Below are 6,025 nucleotides of genomic sequence, written 5' to 3'. Positions count from 1 at the left end.
AAAAAAATTTTTTTTTTTTAAAGACGACATATTTATCCGCTCACAAATCTAGAGGCAGAAAGAACAAAGTCCGGCCTCAGGTTCACAGGTGTTGGTAGGGCCCTGCTCCCCCTAGAGGCTACAGGGGGGAATGCACCCTTGCCTCTCCCAGCTCTGGGTGGCTGCTGCGGTTCCAAGGCTGTGGCCAAGTCGCTCCCATGTCCCTTCCAGCCCCACATCGCCTGCTCCTCCCTTGTGTCAAGCCTCCCTCTGCTTTTCTCTTACAAGGCCACTTGTGATGGCATTTAGGACCCACCCGGATAATCCAGGATACTCCGGCGACCTCAAGATCCTTAATCACGTCTTTTATAAAGGCCTTTTCCAAACACAGTAACATTCACAAGTTCCAGAGATTCTGTCTTTAGGCCAGATGTTTTCGGGGGGACAATTTTCAGCCTGCCACAAAACTGCCTGGCTAATAGCAGCCCCCTCCCCCTAGCATCCCCACGTCGCCCCCACACACATACAAATACCCTCGCCCTCCCACGCTTGAATAGGATTCTCCCGTGAAGCCTAACCCTTTATCTGTAACTTCATCAAAGGGAAAGCAGACGTCAGGGCCCTACAAGGAACTCTCTGACAGTCACCTTACTGCACAGCTTCCTGTTTTGGGAGCTGTTGCAGCAGAAGCTCCGAGACTAGATGTGGGTCGCGGGGGAGATCCCTACAGCGGTTGGGAGTGGATCCCGGTGACTCTCGCGATTCCCTTGCAAACATTTAAAGGATGCTCTTCTGACTCGTCCCCACATTTTCCAGAAGTCGACTCGCTTAGACACACTCGGCAGGGAAACACCAAAGTAAACACTTGCCTGAGAGCTGAGCATTTTCACGCCGTATCTGCCCCGTTTGTGCTCTGCTAGCAAATAGGACAACTTGCATTCCTCACAGGTGAGTCTTGTGCTGATTTTACAGCTGGCTTCCTCTTCTCTGTCCTGCCCTTGTATTCCCTTTGTGCTGATTTCTTTTTCTTTTTTTAACGTTTATTTATTTTTGAGAAACAGAGAGAGACAGAGCATGAACAGGGGAGGGGCAGAGAGAGAGACGCACAGAAACAGGAGCAGGCTCCAGGCTCTGAGCTGTCAGCACAGAGTCTGACACGGGGATTCGAACTCACGAACCGTGAGATCACGACCTGAGCCGAAGTCGGACGCTTAACCCACTGAGCCACCCAGGCGCCCGTCTTTTTTTTTTTTTTTTTTTATGCTTATTCATTTTGAGAAAGAGAGAGAGAGAGAGACAATGAATCCCAAGTAGGCTCTGAGCTGTCAGGCAGGGCTCAATTTCACAAACCATGAGATCATGACCTGAGCCAAAACCAAGAGTCTCACACTTAACGGACTGAGCCACCGAGGTGCCCCAGCTTTGTGCCGATTTCTAAACCCACTTTTTAAAAAAAAAAAATGGCATTTTGGGAGCGCCTGGGTGGCTCAGTTGGTTAAACATCCGGCTTCGGCTCAGGTCGTGATCTCACGGTTCGTGAGTTCGAATCCCCGTGTCAGACTCTGTGCTGACAGCTCAGAGCCTGGAGCCTGCTTCGGATTCGGTCTCCCTCTCTCTCTGCCCCTCCCCCACTCCCACTCTGTCTCTCCAAAATGAATAAACGTTAAAAAAAAATTGTTTTAATGGCATTTTATTGTATTGTGTGAATTTTTATAAAGACCCAAGGTGGTATATACATCGTATCAATCCATTTAAGACAAAGAAGTGTATGACCTAGCACATATGGGTCCCAGTTTGTCTCCTGCCCTATGGGGTGTGTTTCCATCCTTTCTTCTACGGTAGGGCGAGGTAAACTCAACTTCCAGGTCTTATGCCAGGCTCCTTCCAGCTTGAGGTCCTGGCACAGTGAAAATGCATTGGTAGGAGTGGCTGGGCCTCTGTAGGTTTATTCCTCAGGGAGGCAGTCATCAGGGCGTGTCCGATAGAAGCTTGTTGAAAGGAATCAGTCGCACACGGTGACGGTGGCGTATGACCACAGGGGGACGGAGCTGAACCTGTCTTCCCTGGTATTTCTGCCGGCAGGGCAAGTAGGGATCAGCCACAGAGAGGACCCGTGCCCCGGAGGGCGTGTTGCCGGCCTTGACATGCTGGGCACACACTGCAAGTGGAGTCTGGTGACTGAGCGCCGTCCTCAGTCCCCAAATTCATCTCCATCTAGATCCCTGGCTTCTCTGCAGAGGGACACACGGGAGAAATGGGCGGGCACAGTCACCAGCTTGCCCTTCAACCTCAAATCCGGGCTGTTTTCCCACCCTTGTGCTAGACTTAGGGGTTTCAAAGGTGCTTTCTTCTTGTTTCTAACACAATATTTTTTAGAGGCCATCTTTTTTTTTTTTTTTTTTTTTCCCCAAGCAGGTTCTGCGCTCGTCATCAGTGCAGAGCCCAGCACGGGGCTCGAACTCACGAACCGTGAGATCGCGACCTGAGCTGAAATCAAGAGTCAGATGCTTAACTGACTGAGGCACCCAGGTGCCCGTAGAGGCCATCGTAATGGTCTCCCCTTTCACCCTTTCTCCCAGAGCCCCACCCTGGCGTCGCATCATCCTGAGGACAGGAGAAAGAAAGGGAATGAAGGGGAAGGTGCTCTCTTCCCTAAGTCCTGGGACAGAGCCCGACTAAGTCCTCACTTCCCTTCTCCTAGGCTGCTCCCTCTGAAGGAAACCGGGGCGTGCTCTCGGCCACGAGGTGACTGTGGCTTTGACCACGTCTATTTCTAACACAAGTGCTCCTCCCACCAAAACCCGCCTTCCCAATAACAACGGTCTCTGTGTTCCTGTGGGACTTTCATTGGAGCTTCTCCATCTTGGAGCCCGAACAAGAAGCAGGGACGGGGGGGGGGGGGGGGGGTGGTCTCCGGGCTTGTCCCTGAGGTTGACATGTGCCCCTGTGCTCTCTCCTCTCTCTGGCATCGGCTCCCTAGGGCCATAACTCCTCCTTACTGACTTGCTTCATGCTTTTCGTTTTGCTAACATCGCCCCGTTAGTGTATCTAATAAAGGTTTTGCTCAACCTTCTGTAGGTACTCGGTTTGTGCACATTCTTCAGGGAGTCAGAAGCAGACAGGGATCTGGGTATCTAGGGACCTGTCCTCAGTTGACCGGAAGCCAGAGAAATGAGGTGGAAACGTAATGCATTCTCACAGTTGGCTAGAACAAAGGCACCAGGTCCACTTCCAGAGCCTGTCCTCCCTGGGTGGTCGCGAGGCCCACCGGCTCCCGTCGCATTTTCACCCATGGAACTGTGACCCAGGTGTCAGCTGTCCCTCACGTGGAGCCTGCAGGTGTCATCTTTGCGACAGAAGCCCTACCACCTCCGTGTAGAATCGGCTCAGATGCATCTCTCCGAACTCAAAGTACAATCTGCCCCGAAGACAAGTAGACCAGACATGTTTGGGCTTTTACAATCAGTCAGTTTTCTTTGGACAGAAGGATGAAATCAAATGGATACCTGGCCTGACGTTGGTTGCTAAAGAGCCTTTCCGTCACCCGTGCGCTTGGCCATACCTATGTCTATAATCACGGGCTCTGAAAGAAATGAGGCGTGTGCACGGAGAAGTCAGAGCAAGATCCAGGAGAGAGCACTGCACGGTAAATCGTGAAATAACGCGCTGTGATTTAAGATCGAGGGGCTACAGCACGTTATTCCAACACCTGCTTGGGTCTTAAGCGTAAATGGAGCCCAAACCTCATTTGAGAACTCCAGTTCCCTTAGCCATGACCTTCTGGGCCTCAGGGGCCCCTCGTACTTCCCTGATCGTAGTATTTACCCGCACACGTTAGGTGTTTGTAGAAGGGGGATCTGCCAGAGACCCTCCAGGTTCTGCATTGTGCTCTCAGTGCCTGCCTCAGCGCGACCCAAAATAGGACTAAGTACATGTCAGCCGAATGAATGACATCAACCTAGGTTACAGAAAAACGAAAGCAAGGAATCAGGCTGGTTAATTGACTCTGAGAGCCACTTAGGGACATGAGAGGAACTGCATCATTTGTGAATGGCAAGGCTTAAATTATCAACAACTCTGGGTTCACTGCACATGTGCCCTAGAAAGCGAAAGGTGCCTTTCTCTATCTGCTCTGTACATTGCCATACAGATTACAGCTTCTTCAGCAAAAATTGGACTGTTTTACTGCCTACCAGGCCCTCCATTGGCCACTCTGTTGGAGTAGCAAAATAGCCCCACTCCAAACATAGAGGTGATGACTTATGCCAGGGAGCAATAAAGGGCAGTGGCTGAATTTAATTACTTATTTATTTTGAGAGTAAGAGAGAGAGTGCACGCAAGAGTGTGCAAGTGGGGAAGGAGCAGAGAGGAGAGAGAGAGAGAGAGAGAGAGAGAGAGAATCCCAAGCAGGCTCCGTGCTGTCAGCACAGAGCCCAATGCGGGTCTCGATCCCACGAACCGAGAGATCATGACCTGAGCCGAAATCAAGAGTTTGACACTTAACCTACTGAGCCACCCAGGAGCCTCCCCCCCCACCCCAGCAGAATTTATTTTCTAATCATTTGCAGGACCTTTGTAAGGTGAGTGTATTAGAAAACATTTTATAGTTTGGGAAATTTTAATATTCCTTGCCAAGATATATTTACACTATATTTGGAGTAAGAGAAAGTTTGGGGCAATTTATATAGATTTCAAATGGACTACTAAGGCCTGCAGTGGTTTATGTATATTTGCCACGTCACCATCGGGGTGAGGAACGTGTCAGCCCTTCCCCACAGTAAGGGAGAGGCCCCTTGCTTACCTGGATTCACTCCACTTCTAGCTTTGGTAGCCTATCCCCCCAATACTGACATGAGGGTCCCCAAACTCAAAGGCACTGTGAATCTGTGGTTGCAGTTCCAGAAGAGTCCAGAGGCAGCAGACCCAGGGAAGCTGTGCATTCTCGATTTTTTTTTTTTTTAACATTTATTTATTTTTGAAAGAGAGAGAGAGAGAGCAGGGGAGGGGCAGAGAAAGAGGGAGACACAGAATCCGAACCAGGCTCCGGGCTCTAAGCTGTCAGCACAGAGCCTGATGCAGGACTCAAACCCACGAACCGTGAGACCATGACCTGAGCTTAAGTCGGATGCTTAACCGACTGAGCAACCCAGGCACCCAGAAGCTGTGCATTCTAAACTGGGGGGCTCCCCCTCGCCTGAGCTTCACTCCCTGCAAGCTTCACTCCCTGGCTGCGGGTGCCCATCCTGAGAGGACAGAGTCTCCTGGCCATTGTCCGGGGCTCCAAGAAGATGCTGCTTCCCGGGCCAGTGTGAACACTGGATGGCAACTGGATCTGCGTTAGAATCACCTGGGGGACTTCTAGAAGTGTGCAGAGACCCAGGCCTCACTCCTGACTAATTAAATCAGAATGGAGATGGGGGTTCTTGAGCCAGACTCAATATTCTTCCGAAAGCCCCCCACGTGATCTTAACGTGGTCAGGGTTGAGAACAGCTGACCTGAGGTTCGACTCCTTGTTAAGTAGGGGCCCCACCTCAAAGATTCCGGGAGATGACCAGACTGCACCAGTCCTGCCACTTTTAATTCTCTTGTCCCCCCCTGAACGATTGAGCCACATACTGGAGGCAGTTTGCCGTCTCTCATTTAACTACTACTTTCAACACAGGAGATCAGCAGGAATGCTCTTCCTTCTCTGTATGCCTCACCCCAGTTCCCAACACACGGTCCGATCCCGTACATAGCAGGCTGTCAACTGTTGGTTCCTGGGGATTAGTTTTCCCTCCTCTCTCTAACCCGAAAGAGACGCTAGTAAGCAATTATCACGTCAAAAGAAAGAAGAGGGCAGGGGATCTGAAGTGGTCAGAGACAGAGCAGCGCTGAGACCCAACTGCGTGGTCCAAGAATAAATCAACAGAGGAATGAAGCGTCTTTCAAATTCTCAACGGCAAGAAAAGATACTGTAATTCTCTTTCAGTAGTTGACTGGATTCAATGCATTCAAGTTCTGGAAACGGACGATTCGGCGTTCAGACCAAAAGAACACACAACC

Source organism: Panthera tigris, chromosome D2 (assembly GCF_018350195.1).
Source record: "Panthera tigris isolate Pti1 chromosome D2, P.tigris_Pti1_mat1.1, whole genome shotgun sequence".
Classification (NCBI taxonomy): Eukaryota; Metazoa; Chordata; class Mammalia; order Carnivora; family Felidae; genus Panthera; species Panthera tigris.
Note: the sequence above shows the minus strand (reverse complement) of the source record.